Below are 27,950 nucleotides of genomic sequence, written 5' to 3'. Positions count from 1 at the left end.
CTTACTGTTCCCGTTCCCATGAAGAGCTCACGTGGACCCAAGAAACTTTGGGTTCCTAAATCTGCCTAATTTTTGCAGGTTATAAGTGACGAGCAGTTCGACGAAGAATGGTACATCGATAGTGGTTGCTCACGTCACATGACAGGGAGGAAAGAGGAGCTTAGGGAATACAGATCTCTTGCAAATGGTGGCAACGTCAAGTTTGGAAATAATTCTTTCGGCACCATAAAGGGATACGGGATGATAACAAATGGGGACTTTACTATAAGGAAGGTGGCTTATGTGGAAGGACTCCAACACAACCTCATTAGTGTATCTCAGCTTGTTGGAGGTACAGGTCTCAAAGTCTCATTCGATGATGAAGGTTCTGAAATCATAGAGAAAAAGACAAAGAAAGTGATTCTCAAGTCAGAGCGAAAGGGTGAAAAGCTTAATCCGACGAAAGCTGGTTGTGGCACCGAAGATTCTCTCATCTCAATTTTAAAGATATCAACCGACTTGTCACTGGAGGTCATGTTAGGGGTCTTCCATTGCTCAAGTTCGACAGAGATCATTTGTGTGCTGCATGCGAAATGGGGAAGCAGAGTCGTCAAAGTCACCCATCTATAATCAACACAAAAGTTGTTGAACCACTCGAATTACTTCATATCGATTTGTGTGGTCCTTCATCTATCGAAAGCATCGGTGGTAGCAAGTATATTCTTGTTATTGTTGATGACTTTTCACGATTTACATGGGTATTCTTTCTAAAGCTCAAATCTTGAGTGACTCAAAAGCTGAAAGTGTTTATCAAGCAAATTGAAGTACAACTCAAGAAAGTTGTTCGCAACATCAGGAGCGACAATGGTCTTGAATTCAAGAACAGGGAGTTTGAAGAGTTTCTTGCAGAAAAAGGAATTAGTCACAATTTCTCAGCTCCCTACACACCACAACAGAACGGAATAGTCGAAAGACGAAACCGATCTTTGTGTGAAGCTGCCCGAACTATGCTAAGTTTCGCTTCCTTACCTCTTTATTTTTGGGCTGACGCTATTTCGGCTGCTTGTTTTACTCAGAACAGGTCCTATCTCAACAAGCGATTCACGCTCACACCATATGAGATACTAAACAATAGAAAGCCCAATGTGAAATTTTTCCATGTGTTCGGATCAAGGTGTTTCATCTTTAACTCTAAAGAACACCGCAACAAGTTTGATGTCAAAGCCGACGAGGGAATTTTTCTGGGTTACTCGCTCACATCCAAGGCGTACAGGGTCCTAAACAAGCGTTCAAGAAGGATTGAAGAGACATACTATGTGACCTTTGACGATAGCTATGTCAAGAAGCTAGAGGCCAAAGAAGACACCGCTGGGGAAATCTTTCCTCTAACTGGCCAAGTCACAGTCTCGGTCGCCAATTTATACGAGAAATTTCTGGAGCTCTTTGACGAACCGGAGAAAGCTTCACTCTCCGAAGCAGGTGCAGCAGACAACAAAGTTGATCATATGAAGCAGATTGTCGAAGATGCTGCAAGAAGAATGCATGAAAGAGGATCGCCCACTAATGACTCTCCATCCAACAACGCTTCTGTCCAGGGGGAGCCAAGCTCTCATGTCGAGGGGGAGCCAAACTCTCATGTCGAGGGGGAGCCAAGCTCACAAGTCCAGGGGGAGCCAAATTCTACAACTTCAACCGAAGATACCTCTCCAACCGAAGGTGCTTCAACGCCTGGAAGCTCAGCACCACAAGAAACACCTGAACCTCATGTTTCTCAAAGCTCATCAATTGAGGGGGAACATGATGATATGACGCTCGATTACGATAGCCAATCTGAGCCAGAAGAAATGATCAATGCTGAACTAGACCCAACCTTTGATCCGAATTACCCTCCTCTTACCAAATGGACCAGAGATCATCCTATCTCTCAAGTAGTTGGTGATGTATCTGAAAAGGTTCTGACCCGATCACAACTGAAGGCAAAACAGACATCCTTATTTTCAAAGGTTGAGTTTTGTATGTTTAACTCATTCGTATCAAAATTTGAACCGAAGACAGTTAACACTGCCCTAGATCACTCTGATTGGGTTCAAGCAATGCAAGACGAACTGAACGAATTTGAAAGGAACAAAGTCTGGCGCCTCATTCCAACTCCTCCAGATGCTTCGGTTGTTGGTCTCAAATGGGTCTTTAGGAACAAAATGGACAAGGAAGGTAATGCTATAAGGAACAAGGCTCGTCTGGTGGTAAAGGGATACTGTCAGGAGGAAGGGATAGACTATGAAGAGACTTTCGCTCCAGTAGCTAGGCTAGAATCTGTTAGAATATTTCTGGCTTATGCTGCTCACAAAAACTTTGAGGTTTTCCAAATGGACGTCAAGTGTGCATTTCTCAATCGAGAACTCGAAGAAACTGTGTATGTGGAGCAACCTCCTGGGTTCGTGAACGAAAAGCATCCAAATCATTGCTATATTCTGGATAAAGTTGTGTACGGCTTCAAACAAGCTCCGAGAGCCTAGTATAAAACGCTTACAAAATTTTTAAAGATGTCTAAATTTAAACAAGGTTCGGTTGACCCAACCTTCTTTCGCAAAAAGGAAGGTAACCACCTTATGATAGTTCAAATTTATGTCGATGACATCATCTTTGGCTCCACGAATCCCAGCTTAACAGCTGAATTCAGAAAGTTGATGGAGACTAAGTTTGAAATGAGCTCAATGGGTCCTATTAACTTTTTCCTTGGTTTAAACATAAGACAGGGACCCGAAGGCATCTTTATTAATCAGGAAGCTTACACAAAGACTCTCCTAGCAAAGTTTGGCATGATGGGAGACTCAAAAGTCAAAGTCCCAATGGCATTCGGCACCAAGCTTACCCCATCTCTAGACAAACCGGCTGTCGATATCACGCTCTATCGTCAAATGATAGGCTCACTGATGTATCTAACTGCTGGCAGACCTGATATCATGTTTTCTGTGTGTTATTGTGCTCGATTTCAGGCAAACCCACGCGAACCTCACATGCTTGCAGTGAAGAACATCTTACGCTATCTCAAGCGAACCACCTCCTTAGGTCTATGGTATCCATCCAACTCAGGCTTCTTTGTTCAAGCCTATTCTGATGCTGACCTTGGAGGATGTGGACTCGACCGTAAAAGCACAACTGGTGGCTGTCAATTCCTTGACGGGAAGTTGGTCAGCTGGCAATCCAAGAAACAAACGTATGTGTCATTGTCTACTGCCGAAGCGGAATACATTGCCGCTGCATCCTGCACATCACAAGTGATTTGGATCCAGAGTCAACTTCGAGACTATGGACTCAATATGAAGAAGATCCCACTATATTGTGACTCTGAAAGTGCAATTAGGATCTGTCATAACCCAGTGCAACACTCTAAAACCAAACACATAGCACTGAGGTATCACTTCATTAAAGATCACGTGGAAGATGGAAACGTCGAAGTTCACTTCGTAAGAACCACTGATCAACTGGCTGACGTCTTTACCAAAGTTCTTCCTGAAGCATCATTCAATAAAATATTGCAAGGGCTAGGTATGATGTAATCAGAGTCAGTACCTCACACTACCTCTCAACCTCAAACGTAAGAAGCGAAACCAACCGAACGTTCGGGTTCGGTTCAAACATCTGAATCGCTTATTACTTCAAAGGCAGTTTTTCTCTATTATATATTACTTGTACAATTTTGTTTTTCTTTGTGTTAAAAAAAAAAAATTCTCTTGTATGTCTAAATTCCTTGGTTTCTCAAAAAATTTTCAAAACCGAAACCTACCAAAGGTTCGGGTTCGGTTTTTCAAAATTTTCCTAAACCGAAACCAACCGAAGGTTCGGGTTCGGTTTTTCAAAATTTTTCCCAACCGAAACCAACCGAACGTTCGGGTTCGGTTTTTCATATTCTTTCCAAAGTTTTTTTAAGTGTTAATCTTTTTCTTTTCTTCTTACTTATTTTTAATTTCTTGTGTGTTCGTTCGTTTATGGGGATAAATTTGATGAATTACTTAAGTGTCCCTAGAAGCATGTTGATGTATGTGTCCCAAGCCTCATAAGATTTTGAATAATAGCCTTCATGACCTGGTATACACAAACCTTGTCTTCCCAATAAGGCTAACTCATTTATTCTAATCGTGAGCTACCTCACTCTTTTCTCACATGAGTTAAGAGTTTCCTGCTTGGTCCTTATTTTCGCAGCAGAGGTACTTCGTTCTCTTACACCATCTCCATTTTACTTCTCCACTACATTCGTTCCATCATAGTAACCCTTGAGACTCTCAGAAATTACCGCTGAGGTTTATGGTTACACAACATCTGTGTTTATGATCTTAGTTTCGTGTCACTACGAGCTGAGTGAAACCCAAAATTCAACACCTAATGAATTGACGGTGAACAATTAAATTGCTCAAGTTTTCACTAAAGGATTGACGAATGTACCCTACTAAAATCTCAAATTTTATTTTGTGTGATTCCTATGAAATTGTTAAACACCATAACATTTCTTCCCTTGGGATCCAATTTTTAATTTTTTTCTGAGATTTTATATTTTTCCAAGCCAATTCAACATCCTTATTTAGCCTAATTAAAAGAAGCCTTTCAACATTTCTTAATAAATGTTTGATCGTAATTCAACGTTTTTTTTTTGAAACGGCGCTTGTTGGGCGGCGTGATCCTAGGAACCTGACACTCTCTCTCCTACGTGATCATCGCACGCCTCAACTGTCATCCATCTGTCACTCAAGAACCCGTTTCGTATTTCCATAAGAGATTTGAAACGATTTTTCTCTCTCCTATCACCCACTATAAAAAGCCGTCTACACCACCTTTTACCTCTTTACTGCCTCCAAAATTTCCAAAGAAAAAATACTCCCAAACAGTTTCCTGTTCATCATCTTCTTCATACCTGCAAAAATGGCTGATTCCTCTTCCATTCATGCTACTTCACAGATCCTCCCCATCCGCTCACAACAATGTCTGGTTATTGATCTTAACCCACTCGCGTACGACTCTTATATGTCGCCGGTCATCGAATGTTTGAAGTATTCCCAACTTGCTCCCGCTCTCTCAAGAATTGCATATGTGCCAATGGTGTCACTATCGCAGGTTTACGCGACTGCCTACTACGACAAGGCCGTCGAACGAGTGTTTTTCGAGCTTGCAGAACACAAGACCTCAGTCTCTCGCCAACGCTTCTGCACTATACTGGGGTTTGCCGTTGACCCTTCAAGAGTTCATCCGGAGACGATTCTGGTTGGTCATCTGTATAACATGTTTTACAACATGGAATACACAGAGATTCTCACCTCTGTCGCTAAGTTTAAAAAGTCTTGCCTGCCGCCACAGTGGAATGGCCTATTTACAGTCCTATTCAAGGGCTTGTCGGAAAGGAGCTCAGGATCCGGCGGTGCAAGTCGTCTCTTCCTGTCAATAATGTACGGGGTCTACAACGGGATTAACCTGGACTATGGGTTTGTCCTATGGCAACAGCTTATCCAGAGCCTCTCCTCATCATCCCGACACTCTGAGGTGTCATTGGCCCGGTTCTGGATCTTGATTACAAAATGGGCCATGGATAAATTTGATGTTCCCACTGCTGATGGTGCATCGATGTCTTCTGTTGGTACGTTCCATACCAAGAAGATCATCGTCTCAGATGCATCAAAATTTTCCTTCATTGGCTCCATCCCGGAGTCAATGTATGGCGGCGTGCCATCTGACAGCAGATTAATTCGGAAGATCAAGGAGCTTAGGCCAACTGGTCCAAGGGAACTGACACCGGATATGCTCAGGTCGATTCACGATGCAGAAAAACCGGTGAGCAGGGGCAAAAAGGCAGAAAAAGGGAAGCAAGCATCCAAAGCTCCAACGGGCCCTTCTCCCAAAAAGAGGAAACAACCGAAGGCTGCACAATCCCCACAGCCGAAGAGGAGGAAGACTCAACAGAAGCGAAAGCTTGTAATTCCCTCTTCTTCCAGTGACTCTGAGGGTGAGAGTTCGGGCTCTGAAGGCTCTCAAGGAGACGAATCTCCTCAACGAGGCAACACACCACCTCGGTCCCCTACCCCATAGATGGAACTTCATAATTCCCCAGTTCCTTCATCTCCACCAATCTTTACCACTGCAACCGAAACACCACCAGTAACAGAAACACTTCCCGTAACCGAACCGCCACAAACCGAAACCCATACAACCGAAACTACCCATACTCCACCACCACCCAAACCCACAACACCCCCAACTTCTCCACCCCCTCCATCTCCTGAAAATGCCTCTGATGGCGAAAACCCTTACCTTGGTGGTGAACACATGAACTTTGATTCGGTCTACTATAGTCTGTTTCAAGTTCAGAGTGACGAGGAGGATGATGCTCTAGTGACAAAGAAGCATCTCAAAGAGCTTAACGAGAAGGTTGACCTACTTCTCGCCTCCTCTTCCAACCAGCAGTCCTCTCTTTCTGAAGCTGCCCTTCAGAAAATTGTTGACGCCTTCTCCAGGGCTCAACATGATTCGGTGGCCTCAGCAACTGCTGCGATTGATGCCTCCACCAGAGCCTGTGAGGCTGCGACCGAAAAAGTCGATAAACTATTCTCCGATGCTTCCGTCCTGCTGAAGTCCTTGCAGGAAAGCGCCGACGCCACCAAGACATCTTTGGAACCAATTGTTCAGCAATTGGCCAACTTTGTCTCAACGGAGTTGACTTCGTTCGCTACTCTTCACCAAAACCTAAGCGGCGACAACTCGGCACTTCGTGCCTCCATCGATGCTCGCCTCGCTAAGCTACAAGAGGATCTTGCAGCTGAGAATTCTTTGATGGACGTTCTGGCGAGCAAAACAACCGCCCTCGAGGTCAAGAGCACGCAACTCTCCAACTCCCAACAACAACTGGAAGCTCTTCAATCCGAAAGGGAGGTGATCAAAACGTGTGTTTCGGATGTCCACGCAGCATTATCCAACATCCTGGAAGCACACGATCCCATTCTAAACTATTCGGTGAGGCGTACCCTCGCTGAAAAACTCTCTCCGGCCATCGATCTTCTCAACAAAATCGAAGGCCTACCGAGTTTCGTGTCCATTCCGAAACAAGGGGGAGATGAGAAGACTGGATCGAAACCACCTCCTTCCTCCAAAGCTACTCACACGACCGAACCACCTCCGACTGGTCAAGCTTCGGGTTCGGGTGTGAAGAACAAAGGCAAAAACTTAGCTGAGGAAGAAGATGAAGATGAAGACAAGGAGACCATTGCTGACTTGTTAAAAAGAAATAACAGTCGCAATGCTGACAATGATGCCAGTCGTGTGGCGCGAGAGGCTGAAGAAGCCGAACGCAAGCAAAAGGAAGCCCACGATCTCCTTGAGAGCCGGAAGACTCTCTTCCCTGCCTGGACCAGGGAACGTATGATTAAAGAGGCCATAGAAACTCCTAGCATATTATGGCTCGAGCCGGTTATCTCGTTCGACTGCAACAACACTGTCGATTCGCAGTTCGACATGCCGCTGACTCGAAAGGCGTTCATCTTCCACGTCTTCTCAAACATTTTTGAAATCCCTCACCCGAATGCTGAGCTTGACAGGGAGCTCATTGACTTTTATCTGGCGGCTGCTCGTCCTCAATACCTCACTTGGAGCGCCCAGAAGATTGTAAACGTTCGGGTGCTGAAACCTTACACCGAAGGTCGTTTTATAAACGTTCGGTTCAAGTTGATTCGGGGATCTGCAAGAACTGCTCATAGTATCTCCCTGGCAGATCTACCGAATCTAAATCCTCAAGATTGGATTGTCCTGTATAATATCCTTTTGACTAATGAAGCCAAATATGGTCCCATTATAGACCATGTCAAAAGGATGTTAGCCTGCTACATCATGGAGGTTGCCCTAATGGATCAGGAGGTCGCCACAGTCTTCAAGAAGAAATCGAAGATTGCTCCTGTGGGATCGGCCAATGATCTCAACCAAATGCAATTGGGCAGGATCGACCCGAGACGCAACTCGGTTATGTTCACTAGAGGGGAAGGACAGAAATGTCTCTTCGCTTTAGCTAACAAGCACCTTTACACCACAACTTGTTTGGAGCATGTGTTATTAATTATCAAACGGTGTAAAGAGAACACGGCTGATGACATCAAGTACTTCAACGATATGATCAATTGGTACATCCGGTTTAGACAGACCATTCTCTCCATCACCAAATGTCTGTTTAGCACCGTGAAGAAGAAGGTACCTGCTTCAGCTGCTGGCCTAAGTAACAAGTGAAGGTCTCGCTCCAAATTGACGCAAAGGGGGAGATTGTTGGGCTGAAGATTATTTTGAAGATTGCGTCTTTTGGGCTCGATAGTATAAGTTATTTTGTATTCCGGTTTGGGCCTGTCCAACCGAGAACCTTTTATGTTTCGTATATAAGTTTACGCTTGCATGCATATTAGGTTAACGATTTAGAGATTAACAAAATAGCGACTCATCTAGAGCATAACAGGTTTTCTTTAATCGTTCTTGTAACCTACCAATCCTCTACAGTTGATGTTCTTAATCGAGCTCTTCTGAGGATTTTGTTTAATCATTCGACACGTTTGATTCCATCTTGACTTGTTCTTATTATTGTGTTCATACAGTTTTATATTTACATACTTGTTGAAGATCTAATCGATCTTTGTAGATTAAAGGTTGGTTTAATCTCATCATGCTTGCAACAGCTAGACCGGTAGGCCTGGGGTGACAAGTGTCATAACATTCCGACACTTGAAGAACATCGAGTGCGAGGTCTTCGAGTCATAGTATGGTTATAACAACTCACATGGGAATTAACAAACGCATAGTTCACATAAATTTAAGGATTTCACAAAAAGGAGTTTTATTTAAATATAAAACCACATATAAGTATGATGATTTACTTACATATACTAAGTCTTGGTTCAGTTAAGACTACAATAAACATGTTAGAAAATATTGGATTTTTGGGAAACAAACTTGTAACAAAATTTTAGGAACAATATTCATTTTTCATTCATAAACTGCTTATGAACTCACCAGCTTTAATGCTGATACTCTTTTAAAAACAACTTGTATTCTCAGGTATTCAGTAATACAAGTAACCATAAGATTGTGAAGGCAAGACGCTAAGGCGCACATTTCTTTTGAACTATTTTGATATCATATGAAATTTATTTGGAAACATCTATTTTTGCAACGATGTAACCTTTTAAATTATATTTATGATGGTTGTGTTTACTTTCTTCACTATGGTTATGATACTGAACATGACGTCCTCCGCCCACGAACGTTTTCGTCGTTCTAGTTTGGGTGTGTGAAAATATAATACAATCCATGTTCATCATAAATTGCAATGTCCACAATTTGGATTCTTAGGGTTAGTGATGGTTTTCATCCAAATCCTCAAATCCATCAATGGAATGATTGGATTGAGATAATGTAAAGTCCCGAAAAATAGATCTACCAATGATCAAAGATAATCACAAATGCAAACATGAATTAATAAGCAAATATAGAACAAAAATACCAAGCTTGCATACGCTTCAATGCTATAAAACGTCTGATACAACTTGGGAGAATACGAAAATATCAACAACCAATAATGACTAACACAACCCCTATTTATTGGCTAGACTCATGACCGTACAGAGTTTACAGCTGTAAACTCATTCTGACCGTAAACTCGAAACAAAACAATCACAATCACACACCTACTGTTATTAATTACTATACCTAGACCAAACCATTATACGGGGTCTTTCAATCTCCCCATTGGTTTGGACTAGCTCGACCCCATTCCTTTCTTTACCAACATGACGTCCATTTGACCCATAGCACCATTCCACATCCGCTTGCTCAGAATCTCAGCAACCATCTTGGTATACGCCTTGGCCCCCTCCTCATAGATATCTTCAACCACTTTGATCTCAAAATTGCTCAGGTAATGAATATCCCACTTCCTGAATTGCAGTAGGTCTCTTCGATCATACAACCGTATGCATCCATTCTTAAGCTTAATGACAGCGCCACAAGTACTCTCATCATAAACCCAGCACTCCATAGAACCAAGCGACCCATCTTGATAACCTTGAGCAATGGGAAATTGTTTTACTTGAGTCGTGGGTGGCCACATAACCACTTGCAAAGGTTTATCAGAAGAAGCTTCAAACACATCTGAATGTTCTAGAATAACTGACTCGGCAGTTGGCATTGTCGGGAAGCCCTTCTTGACTTGCTCATCCAGAAAGAATTTAAACTGCGAAACTTGAGGATTATTTAATAGATTGATAAAAGGAGCTTGTGATAACTCAGTAAGATCAACCCTTGTCAATGAACTAAAAGCACAAATATCTTTATACAACTCTGAGTTACCACTCTTGCGAATGATAATCCAAAGTCGAAGAGGATCGTGAAATCCCCAAGCGGCCACACCCGATCGATCCCCAAAAGTATCTCTGAACCAAACAATTTCAAGATCAGTCATAGTGATCAAAGATCCCCCTTTAGAAGAACCCTGAGTAGCATTTCTCTTGAATAACAACTGCCCCTTCTCAGTATCATCTTCTTGATTTTTCCGAATGATCTCTTGAATATGGGAAGCCATAGGAGGAACAACAACTATACGTTTAGCAGAACCAGAAGATTGACCAGTTGGCACATTTACTGGATATGCTTGCACATGTAAATTTATTCTTTGTTCTTCTATGTTCGTTTTATACTTATCACCAAAATCATCCTCCAATTTCTTTTTCAATTCAAAGTAGCTCGAAGTTAGCAGATTAAAATGTTCTTGAAGATCAGAAATCTGCTTACTTTTCACTTTCTTATCCCTTTTAACCTCTGCTAGCTGTCTGCCAAGATAAGTTCTATCTGACTGAAGTTTAGACACTTGAGTACGAAGCTCAATGTTCTGAGCACGAAGTTCAGCTACTTGAATGTCAAGCTCTATGTTCTTCTGACTTAGCACAACAATCTCCTTTTTCAAACTAGCAAATAATGAATCATCATCTGAAGCACCCCCTTCGTTTATAGAAATGCTCCTTCCTTGAAGACTGGACGAACGAAGCTGTTCTTCTGCCATGTGTAAAGCCATTCTATCAGAAGCAACATCCCTATTTAATCTTGGAATAGGAAAACCGGGAGGAGCTGAGGGGCCGCCAACATCAAAAACTGAACTGGGTCCGGTTGTGAACATCTTTGTCACAGAAAGTAGTGTAGTAGCAGTAGTAATTGGCAGTGTAGGAAGACCACTGACCAAACTAGTGATTAACTCGGATTGGCTTTCATCAAGTCTTCTCCTTTTCGAATGAGTTTGATCAGCTTGTGGAGGTATTACACTAACAAATGGTTCAGTTGTAGGAGAAATAGATACAGGAGGGGAACATCCCACAACTATCTCCATTGGAATCGAAGTTGACACCATTTGCTCAGAAGTTGGAGTAAGAGTTTCGCTTGACTTCCTCATCTCAGTTGTCGGCAAAACACCATCATCGACATTTTGAAAAATTGTGTCAAGAGTCTCATTGGACACAACATTAGCACTACTAGCTAAGGAAGCTACGATATCATCATTATCAAATCCCGTAAGATCAAGATCTTCAAATGAGTCATATTAATCATCACCGGTAACCATTTCCCTTTCATCTTGTCTTTCAGTCGATTCATGTTCATGACTAGAAGCACTTTGGTCTTCCGGAGTTGGCGAATCTTCATCATCTTCAGTCACATCTATTACCATGTTTGCTGGAGTGGAATCCTCCGTAGATGTTTTCTCAGAAGAAGTCGGTTCTGACGATTCGTATGTCACTGGCGTCTCATCTAATTCTGTAAACTTTCCAAATTTCTCCAATGGATAACGCCCTCGGAAGACAATTTTTCCTCTTCTGTTTTGTTTAATGAGTCCCACAGTGTGTGGACCCAAAGATTTCATATCCAAAGTGCCTCCCGTTTTTCTAACTTCAGGAAACTGCATATCAACAAACACTTGAATGAAGCGAGGATATTGGAGAAAGGTATCCCTCGTAGAAGCTCGGATGTTTATTACAAATTCCTCTAGGATAAACTTCGAGAAATTGAAATGAATTCCTGCAGCAAAAGACACCATTGCACCAGTGGTGCGTTGAGAAATTTTATCAGCTCCAGTCCTTCTACCCGAAATGCAACTCACGAACACATGAGCTAGAAATCTCCAATACGGATGGAGCAACTTTTTCAACGTCAGCGGGTAGGTTCCCTCATAACTCATCCGTCGTAGTATTCTCTGAACATCTTCAATACCAATCTCCATCGGATAACTAGGTTGATCGTCAATCAACAACGCCTCTCGAATAAAACCTTCATTTATCACGATGTCTCGTCCTTGTACCTTTGCTGCAACCAAGAAATTTCCATCCTCATCCATCTGCGTCCTTGCCGTTTCCCAAAATTCACGAACAATGTTCTGATATATCACCGGATTGACTATTAATGCTGATGCAACACAACATTCACGTAACCTGTGAACCATTGATAGCATATCGGAATGTATGATGGGTGGATCAGCAAGAACGATTGCCAGATTGTGCATGTCTGCAAACTTGAGATTTGCCATTTGCCTGCACTCAAACATAATTGTAAGAAACCGACACCAACTTATTTTGACCAAAAATAGGACAATAAAAATATGATCAAAATAAAAATTGAAATAAAACTTTTAGCACTTTGGTTCTTTGGCCGTAAACTCTAGTTTACGGCCTAAGGAACACGAAAAAATTGGTTTATGGTCCAAAAAACAAAACGTCACACAATAGTTACCAAATCAGCAGACATTTGAAGTTTACGACCCAAATAACACACAAAAATATAGAATTTATAAGTTTACGGCCAAAAGCAATCTGTTCTTGGACCGTAAACTCTAGTTTACGGCCTAGAAATTTCTCCAAAAAATGAATACGCTGTTGTCACTGGAAATCTTTCAAGCGATCCAAGATGGTTTGACTCGAATTTACTGGCCATAAACTGTGAGTTTACGGCCTATGAATGATTACTCCGAAAAATTGCCAAAAATCGACTATCTTTTTTAAGATAACAAATGATAAGCATATATTCGTGAACACAAAGATAAATAGCATCATATTAAAATAATATCGAATTGAAATCACCAACTTTCAGAGTTGACGGCCTATGCTTACGGCCGTAAACTCCTCGACTCGGTTTTTTTAATTTTGGCACACAATGCGATGGTGAACTGTGAAACAAAATACATATTCGAGATCTACACGATGCTACCTTCACGATGATGTCTTTGTTTTTCTGAAAATCGAAGATAAATTTTTGCAACTTGAGAGAGCTTGGGAGAGAGTTTGCGGCCGGAAACTGTTGAGTGGGGAGATTCCGGCCGTGAACTCCCATTTTTTACCTTTTTACCTTTCTACCTTTCTTACCTGATAGCTACCCAGTATTTCCAATATATTTTTTTTATAAATTAAAAAGACTTTTGAGGATTAATTTAATTTTAAAAGCTAGAAAAATAAAACAAATTTAAATAAAAACAATAAAAATAAAATAAAATAAATTAAAATAAAATTTGAAATTGCAAATAAAAAATAAAAATAAGAATAAAATAAAATAAAATAAAATTTGAAATTGCAAATAAAAAAAATTAAAAATAAAAATAAAATAAAATAAAATAAAATAAAAAAAACTTTAACTACTACTTCTTTTGTGATGCCTGGATCAAAGTTATTGGACGGCCCTTATCCACTTTTCGGTACTTTCCATATTCACATCTTTGTCTGGTCGATCGTCGGTATTGTTGTCCACTTAAACACGATAAATTTGTGATAGATTTAGGACATACTATCTGTTACAAGATATGATGAACTTAAAAACCTAAAAATTTATATCTGATCCTAATTTCTTAGATACTATATCTTAAGGTCCATTCATCTGACAACGACCAGGGATATTGTTGTCCACCTAAATTGAGCAGCGAGATCTACAGACAATCTGTATGAGTTCAATTTTAAGTGTACTAGAACGTGTTTCCCGCTTCCTGACATGCTCCAGCCATCAAGAACTTCCAGAGTACTCCTTACACCGGGTGAGCAGACAACCATTCAGAGAGAGATGAGATTCAGAATTCTATTGCTAACTAATTCAGAGGGGTTGAGAAGAAGAAGGTTGCATAGGCTGTGTACCAGGTCGAATTAGAAGTCACGCAAAGGAGACAGCATATGGCTAACAGATGAGAAGTATTCACACATATATTTCATACATATATATATATATATATATATATATATATATATATATATATATATATATATATATACTGCAGAGAAATAGAGTTGCATATGTTTCACTCCAGGTCGGATCTCTTCCAATCACGCAAAGGGTGCAACATATGACTAACAGACAGTAAGAAAGAAAATGATATTCTACAAACCTAATTTATCGGAATTTACCAGTCGCCCCATCCAACCGGAATTAAGGACAGAATCCGCACATCGAGGAAAAGTTAAGCCACGGTTCCAAGTACGGGTTCAATTAATGTGACGAGTATATTCCCATATATATCTCCCTGCTCAACCTATCCGAGCGTCATATTGTCAGGCTGAACATATCTAACTAGGTCAAGATTTGTCAAGTCTATAAATTTCCTAAGTTCAATTCTCCCTAGTCAAGTCCATTTAAAATTTTTCGTGCCTACCGACGCATCAAACTAGAGCATAGACCCTTCAACTTCGGGTACGTTACGCAGACTCAGGTTGCCTGTTATCACATTATCATATCACTTCCCTGAACATCACCCTCAAGCACATTTCATAACCAACATTATTTTTTATTTTATTTTATTTATTGATTTATTTTTTTTGATTTTCTAATGTTTTTGGATTTTATTTCTCCCCCTAAATTTGTGCATGGGTGAGAAATTAAATAAATAAAAAATGCGCAAATTTTAAAAAAAAAACCTAACAAAAGTTGAAAACAAACCTAATAAAAGTTCAAGATATAGACAAATGAAAAATTAAAAAATAAAAAATAAAAAATAAAAAATAAAAGAAAAAAAACTTAATCCTCAAAACGTATCATTTTCAGAAATCCCACAAGCACATCAAAACGAGCTTTGTTAAAAGGCTTTGTGAACAAGTCAGCCACATTGTTATCAGTGTGGACTTGTTCGATTTGAATTAAAGATCGTTCATAACAATCTCTGATAAAGTGAATTTTAATATCGATGTGCTTGGTTTTAGAATGTTGGATTGGGTTCTTAGCAATTTCTATGGCAGCTTCATTATCACAATAGATAGGGGTTTCTAAGTAATTCAAACCGTAGTCCAACAGCTGATGTTGGATCCAAATAACTTGAGAACAACAAGCTGATGCTGCCACATATTCCGCTTCTATTGTCGAAGTCGAGACAGTGTGCTGCTTCTTGCATTGCCATGAAACTAGTCTGTCACCTAGGTATTGACATCCTCCTGAAGTAGATTTCCTGTCAAGCTCACAACCTCCATAATTGCTGTCAGTAAAAGCATAAAGATTAAATTCAGAATTCTTCGGATACCAAAGACCCAATTTAGGGCTTCCTTTGATATATCGAAAAATTCTTTTAACAGCAATAAGATGAGAGAGTTTAGTATTAGCCTGATAACGTGCGCATTGACAAACTGCAAACATTATGTCTGGTCGACTTGCAGTGAGATACATCAGGGAACCGATCATCGATCGATAAAGAGTTTGATCTACAGGTTCGCCTTCTGGATCTGGAGTCAGGAGAGGTCGTTCAGCCATCGGTGTTGAAGCAGATTTAGCATCATGAAGTGCGAACTTCTCAAGAATATCGTCCACATACTTGGCCGGATGTAGAAGGATTCCGGTTAAGTTCTGTTTAACCTGAAGCCCCAAAAACATGGTCATTTCTCCCAAAGAGCTCATTTCAAATCTTTTCTTCATTACACTTTCGAACTCCTTGCAAAGTTGTTGGCTAGTTGATCCAAAGATTATGTCATCGACGTATATTTGAACAAGTATTTGGTCCTTGTCGACATGCTTGATAAACAATGTTTGATCGATAGTACCACGTGTATAGCCATGTTCGAGCAAATGCTTAGTTAGAGTTGCATACCATGCTCTAGGAGCTTGATGCAGCCCATACAATGCTTTGTCCAACTTGTAAACATGATTGGGAAACTTCGGGTCGACAAACCCTGGAGGTTGATCAACGTAGATTTCTTCCTTCACCTTGCCATACAAGAAGGCAGTCTTGACATCCATTTGAAAAGCAGTAAAGTTCATATACGAAGCATACGCTAAGAAGATACGAATAGCCTCCAAGCGAGCTACGGGAGCATAAACCTCAGTGTAGTCAAGACCCTCGACTTGTCTAAACCCGCGAGCTACCAGTCTAGCTTTGTTTCGCACAATGACCCCTGAATCGTCCTGCTTGTTACGATAGACCCACCGTGTGTCAAGAGATTCTTTACCCTTTGGTAACTCAACTAACTTCCAAATACCGAGTTTTTCAAATTGATGCAATTCTTCATGCATTGCATCCACCCAGCTAGGTTCATTTAGAGCCATTCCTACATTCTTGGGCTCAATTTGAGAGATAAAGCAAGAATACAAACATGTATTCACGTCTCCACTTTGACTTCTAGTTTTAACACCACTATCTAGTTGGCCGATAACGTTCTCGATCGGATGATCCCGTTGAACCCTAGAGGGTATTTCTTGGCTGATGTCATTGACAGAGACAGGTAGAGTGTGAATGTTAAGACCTCCTTCATTCGCTTGTTGAGTAGAACCAGATGGTTCTGCAACATACTCATCTATACTAAGGTAAGGAAAGAGTAATTCCGTCAGGGTTGAAGAGACAGCGGAAGCATCATTTGGAACAAACTCTTTCTTGAATGATATGAGAGGTCTTGATTCAGCATCAGAGGAATCAGTGTGGTCTGAGAGAGGACTGTCATGTTCCAGGAACAGCTTCCCTTGAGAAGTAGTAGAGTATTTTTCCGAAGATGTTGCAGAAGACTCCCCCTCAATGGCAGCAGAAGGTTTTCCCTCAGATGAAGCAGAAGGCTCCCCCTCAGTTGAAGCTTTAGACTTTCCTTTTGATGAATTAGAAGAGTGAGATACAGGCTAGTATACAACTTCTTCGTCTTCATCTTCAGAGATACTCTTCCAATGCGAATCAGTTCTGGATACATCATTTGAATACACGTTTAAGGATTTGAAGATTATCGTGTAATCAAACAACCAGTCCGGACCTACTCTTGCGTCTGTCTCATTCTCTTCCAACCAACGCACGTCATAGGATTCCACAATCTGTTTGGTTTTCTTGTTGTAGACTCTATAAGCAGTACGTGCAACATACCCAACAAAATAGCACTCATCAGCTTTGGCATTGAACTTCGGATTGGCATCTAGGTGAAGAAGGGTGCAAGGACAACCAAATACTCGAAAGTGACTGACTGACGGTTTGTGACCATAGTAAATTTCATATGGAGTTTTCATTTGAGCTTTGTTGATGAGCACTTGATTCTGAACATAACAGGCAGTGTTTATTGCCTCTGCCCAAAAGAAAATAGGAAGTTTGGAGTCACACAGCATCGTCCTTGCAGCATCTTTAAGTGTTCTGTTTCGCCTCTCAGCAACACCATTTTGTTGAGGTGTGAGAGTTGAACTAAATTGACGCAGAATCCCCTTCTCAGAGCAAAAGTGATTGAAAACAGAATTCTTGAACTTTGTTCCATTATCAGTACGAAGTGCCTTCACCCTTTGATTGGTCTGATTCTCAACAAGTATGATGAACCTCTTGATCAATTCAGTGACGCCGACTTTCTTGGATAGAAAGAAAACCCACGTAAAGCGATAGAAATCATCAATCACAACTAAACAGTAAGAACTTCTATTGATGCTTAGCACATTCACTGTACCAAATAAATCCATGTGAAGAAGTTGTAGAACCTGACTTATTGAGTTAACTTGCTTTGGCAAATGTGGCTTTCGATGATGCTTTCCTTGAGCGCAGGACACACATTTTTCAAACGTGATAAAGTCTTTGACAGGTAATCCATGGACCATCTCATTCTTTGCAAGACGATTGAGATTTTTGGCGTTAGCGTGACCTAATCTTCGGTGCCACAACATTGCATTTTGCTCAGAGATCTTTGAGAACAAACAAGTAACTTGTTCTGGGAGATTGCTATTCATATCAATAATATAAGCATTTCCATCCCTTTTTGACTTTACGAGAATCCATTCTTCAGGGATGACAAAGCCTGGCTTTAAGATCATGCATTCCTTGTCAGTGAAATGCGTAGAATATCCCTTATCACAGATCTGCGAGACACTTAGCAAGCTGTGATTTAGCTCTGGAGCAAAATTCACATTTTCAAAACTCAGAACACCATTTGATACTGTGCCTTTTTGTGTAATTTTTCCTCCATCTCCACCCGCAAAAGAGACGTATCCCCCATTAAATGATTGAATGTTGTTCAATTGGGTGATGTCTCCTGTCATGTGCCGGGAACAGCCGCTGTCGACGAACCATGGTCTGACGACATTTCCCCGCAATTGCCCCTGCAAAATGTGCGGGTTTAATTAGATTTAGGCACCCAGGTCATGATCTTCCTGGGTGATCCCGATGCCTTTTCAGATTTATTGCACATGAACTTCTCTGAGGATACAGATGATGCATTGGGAGTAGATTTGGGCTTCCATTTATAATTACGTTTTTTTAAAAATTCAGCCAACTTTGTCATTTTATGTCTAACAATCAGCTTGAAGCATGTGTTACTTCTACCAGAATTGGTTGAAGATTCACTATTGCTTTGGGATGAGCTGGACCTTGGTGAGACTATGCTCCTTTTTGGCAGACTGTTCGGGACAAAGTGATTAAAAAACCTTTTATGTCTGTGAAAAATATCTCCTTTTTTATTTCTTTTATCTACCCAATCATCATTTCTAGAACGACTTCTAGAGGACTTTCTATTTAAAGATCTTCCTTTGAATTCGTTCTCTCCTCTTGGAAGATTATAACTCACAAACATTCGATTAAGACAATTTCTAGCAATATGGCCCTTAGTACCACAATTAAAACAGATCTGATTGTTATTGTTAGAGCATGTGATGCATTTATCAGATTTTTTTTCCCTACAAACACCCTTGCTTGTCTCATAGAAACATGCAATGTTATTAGGTTGTGAGGCAATTGAGGGTGCTATAGTTATTGAGGGTTGTGAAACTAGTGGTATCTCAACATTCTTATCACAAACATTCAGATTGTCAACCAAATTGTTCAAAGATTTATCCGAAATATTAAAAACACTCAAAACTGTATCAGAGGTAGCAGCTAATGTATCAGAACAATTAAAAACATCACAAGAGATATTGTCACTTAAAACATTTAATTTAACAAAGAATTGTCTTTATTTAAAATGAAAGCTTCAGGTTTGGACTCGATTTTATTTTCAGAAACACATCCTTCAACTTTGTGCTTTGACTGATTCAAGGGTTGATCTGCAGGAGAAGTAGAAATGTTAGTACTTTCAACATTAATAAATCCTCCCGAAACAAAACCGGAGAGCTTGCCATAAATCATGAATGATTCATTGGCAATCTCTTCTTTGGACAGGGGCTTGGACACGTATGAATGATTGAAAGGAGGGGGTACATGATTATACCCTAGACCTTTTGATTGATTCCTTTTAAACTGCATACTTTGGTCTATCATATTTGCAACCACCTCACTTGAGAAATCATATTTTCTAACATCAAGTTTGGCGGTCTCAAATTTTCCTTTCAAGGATTCAACTTCAGCAACCAGTTCAGCATTTTGTTTGACCACATAATCAAAGTTTTCACATTTATTGCTGTAGTCTTCCTGAAGTTTCCTAAAGTCTTTATTTTTTTATTCTAGTTGAGCTTTAAGTGGTTTTTGTCCCTTTCGAAGTCAGTACCCTTCATATCTAAGATCTTCTACGTCTCTTATTAATTTGTCATTGAGTTCACGAAGAATCCTAAGATTTTCTACTTCATTTCCTAATGTCTCAATTTTATAATGTAAAGTTTTCACATAATCTGCACAAGCTTTAGAGCACGATAAAGGACATACCTTGGACGAATTTGGTTCATGCGAAGAAGATACCATCAAGCGAAATTGCAGCTTCATCATATTGTCTTCAGCTACTGCAGTCCCTGCTTGAGCGTCATCCTTCACTTGTGCTAGATGAGCATTTTTTGGTCCAGACAAATTTAGAGCTTGTATTTGATCATCCCAGTCAAATGACTGTGCAACCATAGCCTTTACATTGTTTGCTTGACCACTGCTTCGGTTGTTCCCAACTGCAACCATCGTTCTGTCATTATTAACCCTTCTATAAGGGTGTGGGCAATCACGAGCAAAATGCCCTGGTTCGTGGCAATTGAAACATCGAAGCTTTCCTTTGTTGAATCCAACCTTCTTGTCAGTGCTCATGCCCTAATTGTTTTTCCCTATCTTTTTGGCAAATTGTTTAAATACAGCCATGGCAATTTGCCATGTGATGTCCATTTCCTCAACGTCCTCAGGATGGATTTGATCAAGATCTGCAAATGACAATTGAGGTGGAAGTTCTCCAGCTACAAGAGCATTGTAGCAATTTACAAGCCCTGCAGCAAAGACGAGGTTTTCATCACCCTCCTTCCCCTTTGATGAGGAAGCCACATTTGAGGATGGAACAGTTTGAGTAGACATGAGAGGTTGGCCTTGTGGGCAAGGGGTAGATGAACCTGCAGAAGTATAAGAGAAAGAAGAGAGAGCATTATTAGTTGAAATCCCAAGATTGGCAACTGAGTAGGAGTTCACATGATTGATCTCTTGCTGCTTGTCATCAATATCACACGTTTTGATGACAGCCATCACTTCAGCTAGGGAAAGGCGATTGAGATCCTTAGTCTTCTTAATCACTGCTACATTCATGTCCCTGGATTTTGGGAGTGCATTTAGTAGCTTCTTATTAATTTATGACTTTGTATAGAATATCCCTGCCACAGTCATCTCTGTGTTGAGAGTTGTAAATCGTTGCAGCTGAGCTTCGAGAGTCTCTCCGGGAACATAATTAAACATGTTGAAGCGTTGTCTCAGCATATCTTGGCGACTTTCTCGCATGTCTTCATTTCCCTCATATACTTCAATGAGAGCTTCCCACAGTGCTTTAGCAGAAGTATACTCTCTGAATCCTTGAGCAATGTCTGGAGATAAAGCCATAGTCAAAATAGCTAATGCCTTTTCTTGTTCTTCTACACTCTCAAAGTCTTCATCAGTGTAGTTTTCGATTTTCTTGTCGACCACCTTGCCCCCAACTGTAGTGGTGATTCTGACTGGATCCTTTAAAACACATTTCCAAATCTTAAAGTCCTTCATCTTTATATACTTTTCAATTCTATATTTCCACTCGGGAAAACCATTAGCGGACATAAGTCTTGGAATGCGTGTGGTTGTACCCATCACAGCATCAAGTTCTTGGTATTGAGTTGAGTTTTGTGAATCCATTTTAAAATTATCTGTAGTAAATTTTAAGGCTATAAATCTATTTGACCGTAAACACTCTTTAAATGTAAATTCTTTCGGCCATAATCTTTAAACCGTAAACTGGAGTTTACGGTCAATTTAATTTAACCCTCTTTACGGCCGTAAACTTGAGTTTACGGTCAAGTTTATTTTAAAAATTATTTTGATTTTAAATTTAGAAATTTAATTTCAACTGATCTGGGCCGTAAACTTGTTGGCCGTAAACTTTAGGCCGTAAACTCGAGTTTACGGTCCAAAGATACCTTTTGATTTAAACTCTGAAAATTAGTAGTGGAATTATCGTTTAACAGAAAATCGATTTTTCGTGAATACTGGAGTTTACGGTCAATGAAAGTTTGATTTTTTAATTTTTAAGAACAACTCAATTAAATGTTGGGATCAAAATTTGATCACAAGGGCTTGAACGATGTGTCAGATAGTCGTTTTCGTAAAATCAACTTGTTGATGTGAAGAGGAGTTTACGGCCGTAAACTTCGAGAAACTTTTGATTTTGACTGGAATGAATTCTTCTATACTGCTGTGAATATCGACTTAGTTGAACATGCAGCTGTTGAACGTCTTTGACACTGGTGTAACTCTGATACCAATTGTAAAGTCCCGAAAAACAGATCTACCAATAATCAAAGATAATCACAAATGCAAACACGAATTAATAAGAAAATATAGAACAAAAATACCAAGCTTGCATACGCTTCAATGCTATAAAACGTCTGATACAACTTGGGAGAATACGAAAATATCAACAACCAATAATGACTAACACAATCCCTATTTATAGGCTAGACTCACGACCGTACAGAGTTTACGGCCGTAAACTCATTCTGACCGTAAACTCGAAACAAAACAATCACAATCACACACCTACTGCTATTAATTACTATACCTAGACCAAACCATTATACGGGGTCTTTCAGATAAGGATCATCAAAAAAATCAAGGGAGGTTATAAATCCAAACCCTAACCATTTTATGGAGCTAATTTCGACACTTTGGTTTTCCCCAAACCTTGAATTCGAATTTTAGAGATATAAGAGAAGAGATAATACCTAGAAAGCTTTTGAGTCCTCTTTCCTTTGCTTCAATGCTCAAATCTCAACTTGAATCAATTCTTGGATGCACAAATGAAGATAAATGACAATGAGAAACCATTCTCTATGCAATACACGTTTTTGATGAATGAGGAGGAAGAGAGTGCATTTTATTTTCCAAAATTTTACGGTCTGGTCCGATGCAAATATGAAAGGTAGCCTCCTAAGTTTCAAGCCATGTCCGGGCCCTGATTGCAAAAGGGTAAACTCCAAAAAGGATGATGGATGTGAAAATGTGTTTAGATGTGAAAAGGATGTTAGATGCAATAATCATGTTGACTATGAATGGTCTTAAGGATGCGAAGGGGATGGGCTTATGGATGTGAATGGACTGATGAGTGCGAAATTAGTTTAGGATGTGAAATAAGGTCTTGTTGTGATTGGATGTGATCAATCACAATCCATCACATTCACTAGTGGTTGTCCAATATGAACCGAGAAGTACTACTCGTTGTGAACTATTGGTAGTTGCGAACAACTGGTGGATGTGAACACTATTTGATTGCGATTGCGATTCTCATACTTGGATGTGAATCTTGCAATGGGTCCAAGTGCAATGCGAGTCTTAGAGTGTTGTTATTTGCAAACGAAAGCCACTTCAGACCAGTTGCAAATCTCGGAAAGCATTGGGCTTTTATTGGTTCCGTGGATTGTTGCTGACATGTTGGTTCCAATGGGCTGGTACAAGCTGTTTGGTGTGAAAGCTACGTGGGACCAATAATACAATGGTTTTACATGGCTTATTGTGTGGTTTTACATGGCTTTTATTGGTTCCGTGGATTGTTGCTGACATGTTGGTTCCAATGGGCTGGTACAAGCTGTTTGGTGTGAAAGCTACGTGGGATCAATAACACAATGGTTTTACATGGCTTATTGTGTGGGAATGGGATAGAGTTGGAAGATTCTAGAGACACTTTTAAGTTATTTTTAGCCTTTATTTTATAGTTTACTTTTTTATTAATAGGTTCCTTTTGTTTATTAGTTTACTTTTATTTTATAATCATTGTAAGTCTGTAAATAGCCACTCTTGTCAAACGTTATGAAGCATTGGCAAAATTTGAATTAAAGCTTTTGTGTTCTTTTGAGTTGCTTACTCACCCTTTCTCAATTCTAGGATACGTATTCTAATTTGATTTGAATTCAAATCAGTAGGTCTTGATCTATCTTCATACATATTTAATCTATTGGTTTAGACTATTTATCAAATCTATCTATTCTTGTTTTCTAGTCAATTAAGTAGTTACCCCCCCCCCCCAATGCATCATAAGTGGTATCAGAGCTCAGTTTTGATCAACCAAAGTTATTGTTTAAGTTTTAGTTTTGATTTTGTAGTCGTTTAAGAAAAAAAATTCTTTTGTTAGTGTGACAACCGTCAAATTCTGGTCAATTCAAAGTCAAATAAAGTCAACGAGTCAAACCGGTCAGCTCAACTAACCTTGTGTATTAGGGTTAGTGTTATGTTCGTATTGTATAACTTGCTATGTTAATGGGAAAACATCACAGGAGAAAAGTTTGTGTTAAAAATTTCCTAAGCCTTCGTACTAATCAAGAACTAAACTGTGTTCGCATTTGGAATGAAAAATTTTGTGAATCGCATTTGATTAATTAGGTTAAAATGCGAAGGTGATTAATGCGAAGTTGGATTTAGCTTTGCTATAAGTTTCAATCGATTTTGAAATTGAGTATTGTTCGCATTTGTATGAGTGTAGTCGATGAATCGATAAAGCAAGAACATATGAGTTTTTGATTCGCAATTGGATTGATGATTGAGGGATGATTCGTGAAGAAAAACGCGAAGTCAAGGACTATGAAATTGTTGTTTGCAAGAATTTAAAAACTCGATTGTGGAGTTGTTGATGCTCATTTTGCGAAAGTAAAACAATCGAGTGTTCGCATCTATGAATCAATTTGAAGTCAATTGGGTTAATATTCGCATATGGGTTCAACATATGAATTTTTGATTTCGCAAGTTTAGAGGTCAAGAACTAAACTGTGTTCGCATCTGGAATGAAAAATTTTGTGAATCGCATTTGATTAATTAGGTTAAAATGCGAAGGTGATTAATGCGAAGTTGGATTTAGCTTTGCTATAAGTTTCAATCGATTTTGAAATTGAGTATTGTTCGCATTTGTATGAGTGTAGTCGATGAATCGATAAAGCAAGAACATATGAGTTTTTGATTCGCAATTGGATTGATGATTGAGGGATGATTCGTGAAGAAAAACGCGAAGTCAAGGACTATGAAATTGTTGTTTGCAAAAATTTAAAAACTCGATTGTGGAGTTGTTGATGCTCATTTTGCAAAAGTAAAACAATCGAGTGTTCGCATCTATGAATCAATTTGAAGTCAATTGGGTTAATATTCGCATATGGGTTCAACATATGAATTTTTGATTTCGCAAGTTTAGAGTTCAAGAACTAAACTGTGTTCGCATCTGGAATGAAAAATTTTGTGAACCACATTTGATTAATTAGGTTAAAATGCGAAGGTGATTAATGCGAAGGGATGCGAAGGGTGTAAGAATGAAGATGCGAAGTATTTCACAGTAGAATGCGAATTGGGGAAGAAAACAGAAGATTTCAAATATTGTCCCTGGAGTTTCGCATTTTTGGAAATAAATACTCAACTTCGCAAATGGGGGTCATAAAATGATGAAATTGCAGAATTTTTAAAGAGATACACACACATAGACAACCACACATATATTTAGAAAATTAAACTAAAAGATGATAAATTACAGATTATAGCATTGTTCTTTGAGAATAAATTACTAAAAATGGGATATAGACAATTATAAGACATTGTTCTTGACTTTTGAGTCCAAAGACGTATGATCCGAACTTTAATTGTGAAATCGTCCTTGATTGAGTCAATTTCCTTTATAGGAGTAATATATTCCATTGTGCCTTGCAAGTTAAAAAAAAAATAAATAAATAAATAAAAAAAATAAAAAAATAAATAAATCAAAGTCATAAGCAACCACCCCACACCCACTCTATGACCAGCCATACCTCCCCACCTTACCTATGTCACTTCAATGTTCCCTTACACTCAAATTTCACTCACTCCCACGTTTTTGAGCTGGAACAATCAACCACACTCCTCATTTTCTCTCATTTCTCTCATTCCACTAAGTAACAAACATCACTTTTTCTCTCAAACTCTTCTACACAAATTTTCGAGATCCAAGGCTGGATTCAAGTGTTCTTCCACACTTAGTAAGTAAAAATTCATCCTCCCTATTATTATTTCACTTCATTCTACTCAAATCTTTGGTTGCTTACACAAACCCCCTAACTATGATGTTAGATTCTCGAAAACCTTCAAGGCATCTCCAAGTGTTCTTGAATTAAACACTTCCATTCTTCAACAATCATCTACTGAAATCACTCAAGGTGAGTTCATACCCCTACATTTTCATGATTTCTCAAGTTTTCAGGGGGTGAATACAAGTTAAAACACTAAGAACTTATCAAAAGTTTTCTAACAGCCTTCATCAGAAAAGTTCAACTCCATTCACGGACTGTTTTGGGCATCTTACACATTTTTGTTTTCAAAACTGTACAAGGTGCAAATAGTTCAAGTTTTTAGCTTTAAAATGGCTACTTGCACATCTCCATACGATTTTTCTACAATTTATGGCGATTTTTACAAAACTGCCTATCATTTCAAACAACAATCCGGACCAGTCTGTGATTTTGGACTTTTTCACCCAAGTTAGAGGTCATTATAAATTGAGATAAAATTTATGAGCAAACTAGACACATTTTGTGAACTCTCAGAATTTACGGATCTAGTTTTCGACTTCGTATGATTTTTCTATGATTTTTCCAAAACAGGGCAGAATTGCTAAATTTTGCCAACAGCATGTAAATATCATAACACTTTGTATTATGTTAAGCAAAGTGTATAATCATAAGTTTTAGTATTTGTATGTGTTTCCTTGTTAGTTTATCATTATGAACTGAAACTAAGACATTCATATTAAATATTATTCATTCATTTTGGAACACGCATTATTAAACTATAAAAAGTATAGTTTGATAAATTCACAACACTAATACATTTCCATAAAAGAATTCATACATATTACATACATTTTAGATAAACTATAATAGGTATAGTTTATGATACATCACTCTACGCACTCGTACAAGAAGGGTACATTCATACAAGAAATATTTATATTCACACACATTTCACGTAAACTTGTTATCCTATATTGTGAGTTTCTCTATTTTTCTTTCTCTCTCTCTCTCTCCCCGTACGTCCGAGTGCGGGATATAATTCCTGGTAGTTATAATCAAAATCTCCTTGAGGGAGAACGTGATACTTGTATATAGATCTATATTGGGATTGACACCCCACACCTTGCTGCTAGCTACAGTTGGACCTGCAGGTCTACGGGTGACAAATGTCATTTTATTTTTCGCGACACTGAGAACGTCGTGGCAGGTTCACATAGTCATAGTATGATTATAGCGACTCACATAGGGATATAACAATCCATAAGTTTGCGGGATTTTATTTTTAAAACCTAAATGAGTTTTATGTCGATTTAAAATCACCTTTTTATCTCTATGAGTACAGATATTACTGTACACTTTTGGTTTTGGTAGTTACGACTACACATCATTTGAAACCGCATTTATACTTTTAAGTATGGTCAATACTTGTTATTACTCGGTCCTCTAATTTAGGACTACATATATATAATGTATTAACAAACATGAGAACGTACAGAAATTTCGTTTAATTCAAAAGCGTCCATGTCCATTTAAATACATAACATTTTCTACTAATAAGAAGGGTTACTTATACATTTTGGTCTTCAGTCATAAGACGACATTACACAGGTTTTAAAGAAAATATCGGATTTTCTGGATACATACTCTAACGCTTTTTCGAGGAAAACGATTTACTTTTCTAACGAAATCTCTTATGAACTCACCAACCTTTGTGTTGACACTTTTCAAAACTACTTGTATTCTCAGGAATTCAGTGAAAACAGGAAATCAACAACGTTTTGAGGATGGGACGATAAATCGTCAAACAGTTCATTTCGTATTATAATGTAACTGATGCGAATCATGTAAACATGTGCTTCGATGTAACATTTTCAATTATATTTGTGTTGGTTGTATTTACTTTGAGCACTATTATACTCATTGTTGTGATACTCTACATGAAGTCCTCCACCCCCGGACGTTTCCGCCATCCTTGGTTTGGGGGTGCGACAGATTGGTATCAGAGCATTGTTTATAGTGAACTCAGTATATCAAACCACATAAGATATACAAACTATAAATGCATTGGGACTAAGTCTCTGATT

Source organism: Lactuca saligna, chromosome 1 (genome assembly GCF_052625555.1).
Source record: "Lactuca saligna cultivar CGN05327 chromosome 1, ASM5262555v1, whole genome shotgun sequence".
Lineage (NCBI taxonomy): Eukaryota > Viridiplantae > Streptophyta > Magnoliopsida > Asterales > Asteraceae > Lactuca > Lactuca saligna.
This window is presented reverse-complemented; position numbering follows the sequence as displayed.